The following is a 14955-nucleotide window of genomic DNA, read 5'->3' on the forward strand; positions in this document are numbered from 1 at the left end:
AATGACGAACGTTGTAACTTAAGCAGCCTAGCGATGTACTTTTTTGCCTCAACAATCGCTTTATTGTTATATAAAGTGTGTGTGTGTGTGTGTGTAGTGTTATTTGTATAATTTACAGTATACATATGGCCTTTATTTTAACGCCTTATGGAAAGAGTAGGTCAGAAATACGGGGGTAAGTTCCTTTACTGTCTGCATACTGTATTGCTTTGTAATGTTTTGTCAAAATTAGATCATTTCATACAAAAATTTATCTTTTAAGGGCATATTTTTCAAGTAAATGTTTGCGACGTGCCGAATCCAACGATAGATCCATATGTTTTATGTTGAGCATTTTCGCGTTTTTTTCCTTGAGGTAACTTATCTGCATTAGCTAAAACGCTATGTCCCTTACTTTAATAATGTTAAACCACAATATGACTGGTATGTACTATTGTTTATTACTTAAATGTAATGTTGTCTTAGCTACAGTATGTAAAGTTAGACTTAATCTCTCGTGGTGTATGTGGCCGTTCACATGTCGCGTTTTTTGCGCACTGAAGTTCGTTATTATACGCTCATAATGGAAGCTCATTTTTTCCAGGCGCGGGACATGGTTGCTTAGCAACGGCAGACGCCATGGGAGAGCAAGCTGCGTTTTTGGAAAGAAAGCGACGCGTCTTGCGTTTTCACGCGTTTTTAGGCGCGGCATGTGAACGGCCCCTTACTCTTCCTCTATTTTAGTGAATGAATGCCTGTGTTGCATTACAAACTAGGAGACCAGTATAAACCTTAAACTTATTGAACCACATTTGTTTTTCAGATTTGATCAGATTTCACAAGACTTTAGGAAGCTATATCCAGAGGCAGACTTTTTGAAGACTGGGCTACAGTTGCAGACCTAATTCTTGCCAGTGCTCAGTGAGGTGCATTCAGAGCTGGGTGACATGACTTAAGGTAAGCTTTTTCTAATAATATGTCAATCTATAAAACAATATGCAACTGTATTTGACACACATCAACTGGTAAATACAATGGTACAGTAACACTTAACTAGTTGCTTAATAGCTTGTATATTGGCTGTTAATTAGTACTTATGAAGCACAAACTGATGCCTTATTCTGCATGAGCATATTCTACATCCCTGAATCTGACCCCATACCTAAACTTAACCTGCAGTAGTTGAATGAGGGTGGGAATTAATTTGCATTATTTAAAGGAATGAAGAAATCTTCATATGAAAGTGTTTCAGTTTGTTTTGATTATAAAATATGGTTCACAGTTTGCATATTATTCCTATGGTTTAGATGCTAAAGGGGAAAGTGCTTTCAAAGTCCTGCCCACTCTGGATAAAAGGTCTTCAGACCCACAACCACGGAATCCCGGAGGCCATTCATTGACGTACAACCTGTAAGTTTTGTTTTACGTTTTCTGCTCTAATAAGGGTGTATGTATATATATATAAACACAGTGGTGGCCAAAATTATTATAACAGTTGTATTTTCACCAGCTAAAAAATGATTTTAAGTCAGTGTTTTTTATCTTTTGCTGTAGTGTGTCAGTGAGAAATATCAGTTTACATTGGCACAACAGCCAATCCTCCACAGAGATCTGATCTCATCATCATCCAGTCTGTCTGGAATGACATGAAGAAACAGAACAAACTGAGACAGACTAAATCCAGAAGAACTGTGACAACGTCCCCAAGATGCTTCAAGAGACCTACCTGCAAAGCTACCTGAAAAACTATGTGCAAGTGCACCTAGTGTAGGGCAAAAGCTGCTTTAAACGCAAAAGGACGGTCAAACCAAATGTTGATTTAATTTAGTTAATCAAGTTTAATTGATTAAGAACATTTATTTATGACATTATTTTTGACAGAGTCATTTTATGACATTTTTAGACAAGTGCTTAAAACTTTTAACAGTATTGTAGCTTTGCAGTTAGGTCTCTTGGAGCATCTTGGTGACGCTTTCACAGTTCTTCTGGATGATGATGAGATCAGATCCTGTGTGGAGCACAGAGCAAAAATGTCACTGGATTATCACAATTAATGGCAAAATGAATGGAAATGTAAACCGATATTTCCTACTGACACACTACAGCAAAAGATAGAAATCACTGACTTAAAACCTTATTTAGCTGGTGAAAATACTAGTTTTCTAATAATTTTGACCACAACTGTATGAAAAGTTGAGAAGCAAAATGAGCATTTATTTCATGCCTCTGTGTTTATGTTCATAAAATACACTTAACTTAAAATGTAATGTTGCAAGACTAAATGCCGTATAATTAACAGGTGGGGACCAACATGGTGGATTTGAGCCTTGGGATGAGACAACAACATTTCTAGACCTTCGCCATTGTTCCAGGCCATGCCATTGAAGCGGACTTGTTGCCTGGGAATTTCTCCAGCTTGCAGTATATCATATTGATGGACATAAGTCTTCATGTGTGAAGTTTTTTTTTTGGCCACTTGAAACATGTTTTAAATTGTAAGAATTGTCTGGTGGACTCTTTGTTTGGCTTAGTTTTAATGGCACAATGTTTGGAATGATTCTAATGTGGTAATAATTCATTTTTGAGTGTTCTGCTGCTGCAATGTTGACATAAAGAATATGAATATAGTGTGCCTTGTTTACAGTTTTGTGTTTAAAAGAAACTGATCTACTAAAACCGTTATTTGTGTCTTTAAGGGTTGGACAAAATGTGTGACAGCTACACCTATTTGAAAACTGTATTAAAAAGAAATATGAAAACTCATTAAAATGACATTTACATATTCATTTTTTTGTGTTGTGTAACTGTATTACAGAAAAACAATAATAATTTTACATTCTTTTGTGATTTATATATTATTATTGGTAAATATAAAGGTAGACAACAAATTAGACAACAAATAACCCAATATTTAGGTAGTTTTTAACCCAGCAACACAGTTAATCTGACCCACTGGTTGGGTCAAATAAACAACCCAGCATTTTGGGTCAAATGATTTAACCCAGCACTTGGGTCAAAACAACCCAACGCGTGTTCTGTCCCATAGTTACCCAGCAGCTGGGTTATGGTTGGGTTATTTTTTAACCCAGCACTTTTTAGAGTGTAGGGTGTTTGTAGGCAAAAAAACAAAAAAACAAAATAAAAACTAAACAACAACAACAAAAATAACCAAACAAAAACATAACATAAACAAAACCAAACAAACACAAAAGAAAACAAAATCAAATCAGAATGAAACAAAATAAAAACAAACCAAAGCACAAAAAACACAACACAAAACAAAAATAATAGAAAATAAAACGAATCCAAAACAAAAATAATAGAAAATAAAACAAACTAAAAAAAGAAACAAAAAAACAAAAAACAAAAACAAAAAAACAAAGCAAAAGAAAACCAAACAAAAACAACAAACCAAACACAAACACAAAATATAAGCAAATAAAAAACAAAGAAAACAAACTAAAAAAAAAAAAAAAAACACAAAAAAACAACAAACCAAACAAAACACAAAACAAAAAAGTATGAAAAACCAAAAGACACCATACAAATAAAACAAAAGAAAACCAAAACAAAAGGAAATGAAACAACAAACCAAACAATACAAAAGTAAAGAATACAAAAGTAAATGAAAAAAAAAACAAACCAAACCAAAACACAAAAGAAAACCAAAACAAAATAAATGAAAAGAATGAAATAATGAAATAAATGAAAAACAAAACAAACCAAAACAAAAATCAAAAGAAAGAACAGAAAACTAAACCAAACAAAAAAACAACTAAACAAAGAAAATAAGAAATGAAAACAAAACAACAAAACAAACAAAAAACAAACCAAACAAAAACACAAAAATAAAGAATACAAAAGAAAATGAGAACCAAACCAAACCTCACAAAACAAAACAAAAAAGATAACTAAATCAAAAGAAAATAAAACTAAAACAAAAAAAAAACAAACCAAACAAAGCACAAAAGAAAAACAATCCAAACAAAACCACAAAGCAAGTACAAAACACAAAACAGAAAACCAAACCAAACAAAAAAACAACCGCCCCAACACAAAAGAAAAGAAAAACAAATCAAACAAAAACACAAAAACAAAACTAAATGGAACAAAACTATAAACACAGAAACACAGCACTTTTCATAAAATCTAATCATAATCGTTAGCAAGTTACTGTACATGGAGAAGTCTAATAATGTACTACAAGTTGTGTTTGAGGTTAAGAGGCCGTGGTTAGTCAGGTTAGGGTTAGAATGAGGTCAGATAAAGTATAAATAAAGTGTCAGCCTGTTTCAAGTTGAGATCTACAGTCCAAGTTCTTTGGAGTGGTAAAACTGATTATTTTGGCTGATTATAAGGATAATAGCTATGAACATCGAACACATGTCAAATATTAAGCAATGAACACAGACAAACACAGTGCAGAATGGTTGGGGAATTCCATTCTACACAAAACACGGCATGTCGAAGCTGTCAGCAGAGGCACATTAAGGCCAACAAATGTGTTTATCTGCAGGCTATGTCTAGGTTAACCGTACTGATCGAGTTAGAGCTTGGACCGCAGTGCTCAAGGCAGACAATATCTGTCCTCTTTCTCGCCCCCATTTGACCTCTGTCTCTGGCTGAAGGTCTTTTGCTCACCTTTTTAACCTGGGTAAATATCGCTGTTTACTCTGTTTGCCTGCAGACACCATGATCAATCCATGTCTGTCAATATTGAGAACAGCCGGTCATAACGGTGGAGTTAACATGCATGTTCTGTCCTATTGATTCATGCTAATGCATTCAAAGGCTGTTCCATGTTTTCAGCCTCCAAGACTTTCTAAGCCCTTTATGCTATCTGTTTACTCAAACTGTGCAAGTCTATGGCTTTGAAATGAATGTTTAAAGCCAAATATGGTTTATGGTTTGAATATTCTTAAAGCTTTAACAGCTGAGTGGCCAAAACTCTAAATTGTAAAAAGGAAAGGGTTGGTTAGAAAGAAAAAGAAAGGAAGCATCGGTGTAATGGAATAGACAGGTCCTTCCTGTGTTCGTTTATATACAAATGTGAATTTCATTTCCAAAATAAGGCTTAATTTAGTCTACATGTTTGTATTCACTTGGATGCCTCCAAATTGCAGTACTTTTTTTGTTTGTTTTTTGGCTTTTCTACATTAAGTCTGCATGGTTAGAGAACGACTGTACAAAATCCTAAATACAAACAACTTAAAACTATACTGTAGCTGAGTTTAGTTCCCTAGGCCTAGGGTATATATCATGAATGAATCCAAAGTCATATTTAACTGCAAAATCAACAGAGATAAATAAGCATTTTTTTGGTAACACTTTACAATAAGGTTCATTAGTTAACATTAGTTAACCACATTAGTTAACATGAACTAATAATGAATTGCACTTATACAGCATTTATTAATCTTTGTTAATGTTAATTTCAACATTTACTAATACATTATTAAAATTTTGTTAACATTAGTTAATGCAGTGTGAACTAACATGAACAAACAATGAACAACTGTATTTCCGTTAACTAATGTTAATAAAGATTAGTAAATACAGTAACAAATGTATTGCTCATGGTTAGTTCATGTTAGTTAATACATTAACTAATGTTTAACTAATGAACCTTATTGTAAAGTGTTACCGTATTAACTGTCAGTTAATGAAAATAATAATTCATTGTTAGTTCACATTAATTCACAGTGCATTAAGTAATGTTAACAAACACAACTTGTGATTTTAATAATGCCTTAGTAAATGCTGACATTAACATTAACTAAGATTGATAATGCTGAAGAATTATTTTTCATTATTAGTTCATGATAACTAAAGTAGTCAGCTAATGTTAACTAATGAACCTTATTGCACAGTGTTACCGTTTTTGTTCCTTAGCTAAATATATTCTTGATTGTCATGGGGGAAAAATAGGATCCTAAAAATAGGCTTTGTTTTCTGTTTGTAAAATCAAAAATAATAATAATAATAATAATAATATAATCTCAGAATGTTTTTGGGGAAAATGTTGGGTTAAAACAAACAAACAAACAAACAAACACAAAACAAAAACAGACCAAATAAAACACAAAAGAAAACCAAACATAAAACAAAATCAAAAGAGCTTTAAATAAGTTTAAAAAAAGCTTTTTTTTTTTTGCAAATGTTTTAATTGCCATGCAAAAAAACAACAACAAAAAAAAAAAAAACGTATTAACCCTAAAAATAGGCTTTGTTTTCTGTTTGCATAATAGTAATAACAATAATATCATCTCAGAATGTTTTAAGGGGACATTTTGGGATTAAAAAACTAAAACACAAAACTAAACAAAAAACAGACCAAACAAAACAAAACACAAAAGAAAATCATACGAAACAAAACTAAACAAAGAACAGACCAAACAAAACAAAACAAAACAAAACACAAAAGAAAATCATACGAAACAAAACTAAACAAAGAACAGACCAAACAAAACAAAACAAAACACAAAAGAAAATAAAATGAAACGAAAAAAAAAAACAGACCAAACAAAACAAAACACAAAAGAAAATCAAATGAAACGAAAAAAAAAAAAACAGACCAAACAAAACAAAACACAAAAGAAAATCAAACGAAACCAAACTAAACAAAGAACAGACCAAACAAAACAAAACAAAACACAAAAGAAAAGGAAATCAAATGAAACAAAACAAAAAACAGACCAAACAAAACAAAACACAAAAGAAAATCAAACAAAACTAAACAAAACAAAAGATAACCAAAAGAAAACCAAAACAAGAAATAAATATAATAAGCAAAATATGTTCTTAATTAGCATGCAAAAAACCAACAACAACTTATGATAAAAATAAGCTTTGTTTTCTGTTTGCAAAACCAATAATAATAATAATAATAATAATAATAATAATAATAAACTACACAATACAATCTACAATAATAAACTACAAAAGAAAACAAAACAAAAACTGAACAAAAAACAAAACTAACCAAACAAAAACACAAAACAAAACTAAAACAAAAAAATCCCAAACCAAACAAAACAGAAGAAAACCAAACATAACAACAACAAACAAAACACAAACCAAAAGAAAACAAAACCACATCAAAACAAAACAAAAAAATAAACCAAACTAAACACAAAAGAAAAAAGAAAACCAAACCAAAACACAAAATAAAAGAAAACCAAACGAAAAGAACAATTTTCATGAGATTAACCCCAGTCTTTCCATTGTTACCGTTTTAGGCAAATCAGCAAGCAACACTCTTGTGTGTGCATGTTTATGCATAAGCGAGGGGTGCCTCGTGTTAAGGTGAAAGGTCGCGGGGGGCCCAGGGGGATCGGTGACAGGTGAAGATGTGGCCATGTGCTAATTGGGGCAAAGCAGCCATTAGCATGATGGGTAGGTTAACGTGTAAAGTTACAGCTCCTGTGGGGAACCCTGTGTGGTGCCAGAGAAATACAGCACTGTAACCGAGTCCGATCTGACGCAGAGAGATACGGAGGATTTAAGACTGCTGATAAACTTCAACGCTGCCAAGAAAGCAACCCCAACTGAACTCTGGGCTAATATTATGCTATCTGCAGCAGAAATCTGACAGAACTGGAAAATCTATTACCAATAAATATGAATTAATGCCCAATAATTTCGAATCGTGTTTACACAGGAAGCACTCATTTTCCTTGCAGACTTCCTAAATGACCTCCTCTGTCTGTGTTTTATAAGAATCTTGCTTTAAAGGTACTATATAATTTTTCGTTAAAGTTTAGTAGTAAAGTAATAGTAGTATTAAATTATATATTTTTAAGGAATTTAATTTGGCTCAGTGCTAACACTCAAAGTGTCCCACAAATAAAGGCTGTATTATCAATTTTATGCCACTTTTATGCACTCAAACATATGGACTGCCATAAAGCTTTTTTCCATTATGTATAAGAGAACCATTGTAATAGAGTAGCAGAAAAAGCTCTTCTCTGACTGGCGACCCCAGAGGACAGATGTGTTGAAGGATTCAGGGGCAAAATGGCAGCCCGGCTAATGCAAATTGACGCAGTCAGTTGCTAACAGTGCTGTCAGTGTGAAATGCAATGTATGCAGGTCTTCTTCCTCTCTGCCAGTATTTATAAACGTTTAGTGAATGAGAGAGCTAGTGTATTTGTGTATGTGCGAGTGTGTATGTGTGCATTCTAGAGGCCATTGGAATGTGGCTAATGTCAAGAGGACAGACTGTCTGACGACTCTGTCGCATGTTACCCTACAGTCTGGGTGGTCGAGATGCGTTGAGCGCATCCCTACCTGCTTCCTGGGTTCACCTGATCACCCGAAATCAGAGTTTCTAAAAGATGTGTGACATTAGACCACAAAAACAGTCATAAGGATCAATTTTGCTGACTAAATAAGCTTTCCATTGATGTGAGGTTTGTTATTATAGGACAACATTTGGCTGAGATACGATCTAAATATTGAGAAAATTGCATTTAAAGTTGTCCAAATGATGTTCTTAGCAATGCACATTACTAATCAAAAGATAAGTTTTGATATATTTACAGTAGGAAATTTACAAAATATCTTCACAGAACATGATCTTTACTTAATATCCTGATGATTTTTGAAGCAAAAAAACAAAAACAAATATACCTGTGCTAATTAAAGGAGTAGTGCCCTTTCAGAACAAAAAATTACAGATAATACTCATCCCCTTGTCATCCAAGATGTTCATATCTTTCTTTCTTCAGTCATAAAGAAATGGTGTTTTTGGAGGAAAACATTTCAGGATTTCTCTTACATATAATGGACTTCTATGGTGCCCCGTTGTTTGTACTTCCAAAATGCAGTTTAAATGAAGCTTCAAAGAGCTCTAAATGATCACAGCCGAGGAAGAAGGGTCTTATCTAGCGAAACGATCGGTTATTTTCTAAAAACATTTACCATTTATATACTTTTTAATCTCAAACGCTCGGCTTGCCGAGCTAGACAAGATAAGCATTTGAGGTTAAAAGGTATATTTAAAATTGTAATTTCTTTTAGAAAATAACCCATAGTTTTGCTAGAAAAGACCCTTCTTTCCTCGACTGTGATCGTTTAGAGTCCCTTGAAGCTGCATTTTGGAAGTTCAAACTCAGGGGCACCATAGAAGTCCATTATATGGAGAAAAATCCTGAAATGTTTTCCTCAAAAAACAATTTCCTTACAACTGAAGAAAGAAAGACATGAACATCTTGGATGAGAAGGGAGTTGAGTACATAATCTGTAAATATTTGTTCTGAAAGTGAACTACTCCTTTAAGACTGGTTTAGTGGTCCAGGGTCACATATAAAAGAAAGTCAAAGCCATGATGGTTGGCAAGGAGTTTTGTTTGATTTTTAAGCAGTGTTTTTTTTTTTTTTTTGTATAATTTGCACTATTATAGTATTTATTAATATTTGTAATTAGCTTTTATTCTGATGTTTTTGGTTTTCATTTAAAATTTCGATTTTTAGTATTTGTAAGTGCTTTTGTCATTTTTATCATTTAGTATTTATATTGCATTTTTATATCAGATTTAGATTATATCATTGTAGTACTTCAAATTATTTCATTATTTCAGTTGTTTTTCCAATATTGTTAATAGTTTCAGTTCAGGTAGTTGACAGGTTGTCTTTTCTTTCATGAGTGTCTAAAGCACATAGCAGTGATTCTTTGATGTGATCAACCCGAACGTTCTTCTCCCTTTCACAACACATATCACATCTAAACTACATGATCTCATAACAAAAACGTACCTATGCGAACTTTTTCGCAATGCGTGGAATATGTAGCACCCTGTATATTTAGTGACATACTGAGTGGTGCTAAAAGAGTGTTATGTTGGAATGCACATATGATACATTTTATGTGACATTGGTTTTGTACACATCACCACGGTTCTGACTGGAATTGTCAGTTGAGTGGCACTATAATGCTCCGTGATGTTTTAAAATAATGCATCTGCACTACACCTAAATCTACCCGATATTAAAAGGAACACTTCCTATTTTTTTTGGAAATAAGATAATTCTCCAACTCCCCCTGAGTTAATAAGTTGATTTTTACCGTTTTGAAATCCATTCAGCCGTTCTCCTGTTCTGGCGATATCACTTTTAACATAGCTTAGCATAGATCATTGAATCCTATTAGACCAATATAGCATCGCATTCAAAAATGACCAACCAGTTTCGATATTTGTCCTATTTAAAACTTGACTCTTCTGCAGGTATATAGTGTACTAAGACTGGCGGAAAATGTAAAGCTGCAATTTTCTAGGCCGATAAGATTAGGAACTTCGCAGCAAACTTCCTTGACTATTACGCCGGAATGGGAGTGTAGTTCCTAATCTTATCGGCCTAGAAAATCGCATCTTTACATTTTCCACCGGTATTTGTACACGATATAACGGCAGAAGAGTCAAGTTTTAAATAGGAAAAATAACGAAACTCGTTGGTCATTTTTGAACGCGATGCTATTGGTCTAATAGGATTCAATGATCTATGCTAAGCTATGCTAAAAGTGATATAGCCAGAACAGGAGAACAGCTGAATGGATTTCAAAAAAAGGGTAAAACTCATCTTATTAACTCGGGGGGAGTTGGAGAATGAGCCTATTTACAAAAAAAGTGAAGTGTTCCTTAAAGAAACAAAAGTCAAATGTGACCTAAAAATGCAATCGCAAGCCTGCCGTTTTATCTTGTTTTTCGATCTCAAATCCTGACGAAAACTTACCTGTCGAAACTTTTTTGCAACATGTGAAATAATTACCAATAATTACCAATAAGTACATCTCTCTACAGTTTCCAACAGAACACTAGAGGCGGTAAAACAATGAGTACTTATAATCGTTTCATACACATTTATGATTACAGCTCCTTATGTTTTGCTTTCTGGACGTAACAAGCTTGCTTAGTAGCTCAGCTGGCACAGAATTGAACTTAGGATGCGGAATCCTTGGGTACGAATCCCGTGAAAACATGAGTCATGATGAAAGAACTAAAAGATAAAAGATCGAAAAACAGGCTAAAACGGCATGCTTGTGGTTGCATTTTTACGTCACATTCACTTTTGTTCAAACAATGGCATAGGTTTAGGTGTAGTGCAGATGGTATGTTATTTTAAAACATCACAGACCATTAGAGTTAAAGCACCACTCAATGGACATTTCAAGTCAGAACTGCGGTGACACCAACAAAACCAATGTTACATAAAACATACCATATGTACGTTCATCTTTACAAAAATAACATCTTTTTAACATCACTCACATCGAACATGTCGCAAAATGTACATAACACTAAATATTTTGCATCTTGTGAAAAAGTTCTCACAGGTATGTTTTCGTCATGAAATCAGGTTGTCAAACAGAAACTTACAGGTGTGAAAAACTCTACTATAATCATAAACCACTAATTGTTATTATAAAAATAATGGAACTTTAGTCAATATCAACTTTTTTAATCACTTACAGCATGATAGATGATGCCACCAAACCAGGGCCAAAGATACTGTGAGCTAATGAGGATGACGTATGCGGTTGCCTGGATTGAGGCTTTGAGTCCACGAGTATGTGTGAAATCACTTACAGATCACATTATGTGAGTTTAACCATGCAGAACCAAACCAAAGAACCATGTTATTGTCTACACAGCGTCAGCTTTTGAAATGGGTCTAAGGTCATGTCGTGAAGGCCCGAGGCACTCGATCTTCATAAGGAACATGAGTTCTGGGTATTTGTTTCCTGAGCAACACTGGCACCAGTAGCGTTCTGAATGAATGGGACATTGCCTGTATATTTGCATACAGTTAATTTATGCACACCAGGTTTTAGCTTTTAGGCAGTGAGGGGAAAGTTAACAAAAGCTATGGCTGTAATTGGAGCTCAAGCCGGTAAAGCAAAGTTAATGGAGGCTGGAAAACTTTGGCTCGGGTTGTGAACTGTAATTAGTGTCTCTCAGCAGGTTCATGCAATCGTTTGTCCACATGGTGTTATAGGCATGGAATCTTTTGACATTCTGAGAGTAGTCCATGTGACATTAGTGGTTCAACCGTAATTTTACGAAAGCTTTCAGACCCTGAATAGACAACAGCACAACCTTCAAGGCTGAGAAAGGTAGTAAGGACATCATTAAAGTAGTCCATAACATCAGTGGTTCAACCTTAACTTTATTAAGCTACGAGAATGCTTTTTGTGCACAAAGAAAACCAAAATAATTACTTTATTCAACAATTTTATTTAAAAAGTATATTCGTAGCTTCATAATATTACGGTTAAACCTAAACCACTGATGTCACATGGACTATTTTAATGATGTTCTTACTACATTTCTAGGTCTAGGAACATTTCAGTTACATTGCTGTCTATGAAGGGTCTGAAAGCTTTCAAATTTCATCAGAATATCTTAATTTGTGTTTGAACCATGGTGATCCAAGGTCTTACATTTTTGGAACGGCATAAGGATGAGTAATTAATGATTGAGTTTTTATTTTTGGGCGAACTATCCCTTTAATGCTGAAACACCTCAGTCGTTCAAATGTATTTTTAAGCATACAGCCTGGTTAAATATGTTACGGCTGCCACTTTGATTGATTCATCTTTGTTTTACTTTCAAATTACATGGAAAAGCTGAGCTCAGGTCTGAAATCAGTTGTAGTGATTGTAATCTGAAAGGCGGCTGATTTTTGGTTAAATATTGGCAGTCGAGACAAAGGCGCACGCAGCACTTCAGAGTCACATTAGTGGGCAACCAAAACCAGACACTTGGCATGATGACTTTAAAATCAATCCAGGTTCCCTTGTAAAAGAGCTAAGCTGATATGAATCTGTTTATGTGATCACTCCAAGAGCAAGCATGTTCCTTGTAAGGCTAACAGACTGGTGTTATTCTGTTAGCCAGGCTCTAAGAACCTGATGATATTCTAATCAGGTGAGTTTACATTACATTTAATGCATTTTACATTTACTTATATTTAAAGGGATAGTTCACCCAAAAATGAAAATACTGCTTTTAATTACTCACCCTCATGTTGTTCAAAACCTGTAAGACCTCCGTTCATCTTCGGAATACAAAGATATTTCTGATGAAATCCGAAAGCTTTCTGACCCTGCATAGACAGCAACACAACTGACACCTTCAAGGCTGAGAAAAGTAGTAAGGACATCATTAAAATAGTCCTTGTAACGTCAGTAGTTCAACCTCAAATTCATGAAGCTACGAGAATACTTTTTGTGCACAAAAAAAACACAAAAATAATGAGTTTATTCAACCGTTTCTTCTCTTCTGTGTCTCAGTTTAAGCATCCATCAAGTTTTGTCATAGTATTGTGGCTTCACAAAGATAATATGAACAAAGAAAAGATAGTATTGACAACATTGGGCTGGTAGCTAGGCAAAAAATGTCAAGGTGAATGTGTACATTAATGTGTATATTCATTAAACTCTTAAAGGAGAAGTTCACTTCCAGAACAAACAATTACAGATATTGTACTCACTCCATTGTCATCCAAGATATTCATGTATTTCTTTCTTGAGTCGGAAATAAATTATGCTTTTTGAGGAAGACATTTTAGAATTTTTCTCCATATAGTGGACTTTAATAGTGCCCAATTTTGAAATTCCGATTCCAAAAGATTCCAAATGTGGTTGTAAACGATCCCAGCCAAGGAAGAAGGGTCTTATCTAGCAAAACGATTGGTTGTTTTCATTTAAAAAATACAATTGATATACTTTTGAAAGTCAAACGCTCGCAGTTTAAGACATTAACTTGTAAGCACGAAACACAAGATACTTATCTTTTCTAATAAAAATATGATTTTATTGGATAAACCTAAGACATACAAACTAATCTAGCACATAAACACACGCTCATGTTGTCTTGCTCTCCCTGAAATCTTTGTTCACTTAGCACTTGAGTCAGTACTTCTGTAGAGATGTTGAAATGATTTTTGAAGTTGAGGGAGAAAATACGATGGGATTTTTTTGACATACACTCTTAAAAATAAAGGTGCTTTAAAAGGTATTTAAAGTAATTCAAAAACATTCAGTCAAAGGTTCTTTAAAGAACCATCTCTTTCTTTTTAAATTCTGAGGAATGTTCTTTCGCCACAAGAACCTTTTGTGAAACAGAAAGATTCTTCAAATGTTTAAGTTAAGTTGAATGTTTAACTATTTAGACAAAAATGGTTCTTCTATGGCATCGTGAAGAACCTCTATTTTTAAGAGTGTACCCTAATTGCTTAACCCAGAATACACAGAGAGGAAGAGCAGGACAAGACGAGCATTTGAGATTAAAAAGTATTTAAACTGTAGTTTTTTTAAATGAAAATAACCAAGGTTTTGCTAGATAAGACCCTTCTTACAGAAGTGAACTTCTCCTTTAAACCTGCCAGCGTTTCTCTAATCTTGTAACCTTGTGCCCTGTACATCCAATATGGATTTCTCTGGAAGCTTCTCTTGTATGATCAAACATGTGGTCTTGCATGTCTTGATGGTCTCCTCTGAGCAGATCGAGACTCATGCTGTTTAATAATGAATGTTTAAGACGTTTCTTAGCACAAAAGAGCTTTGTTCTAGTTCTGCTCGACTGCTCTGTAAAAATGAAAACAAAAAGGTTGTGAGTGGAATGAGGAAGAGGTAACTCCTCTATAACCAGCTAGCATGGTTGAGGTTCTTAGTTCATCTTATGGTTGGCTGCTCAAAGCTTGCTCATATTAAAGGTCTGAAGATCATCTTGTTCACATCACTAACGAAACAAGCTACTTTGTGTCTTATACTGTTGACTACAACTTCGAGTTGGTATTACTACAAGCAAACTGTAGTATAAGGAGAATCAATGGGAACTTTCCGGTTTTGACTACATAAGCTTATAAGTGACTTCTAGTCACATATATCAAATATCAATCCACTGAGGAGCTCAGGAAAAGGCCTAGACATAACACTTCTGAGGAAAACCTTCCCAGCATTTCTCCGCAACACATC

At 34.1% G+C, this 14955-nt stretch overlaps 1 long non-coding RNA gene across 1 annotated transcript; it reads left to right on the forward strand.

Moving 5' to 3' along the window:
* The first annotated feature begins 765 nt into the window (after positions 1–765).
* Positions 766–2669, forward strand: LOC141314573 (uncharacterized). Its single transcript, XR_012350140.1, has 3 exons — positions 766–936; positions 1287–1389; positions 2279–2669. It is a non-coding gene; the product is annotated as an uncharacterized lncRNA (long non-coding RNA).
* Positions 2670–14955: the final 12286 nt, after the last annotated feature.

This window comes from Garra rufa, unplaced genomic scaffold, assembly GCF_049309525.1.
Source record: "Garra rufa unplaced genomic scaffold, GarRuf1.0 hap1_unplaced_010, whole genome shotgun sequence".
Lineage (NCBI taxonomy): Eukaryota > Metazoa > Chordata > Actinopteri > Cypriniformes > Cyprinidae > Garra > Garra rufa.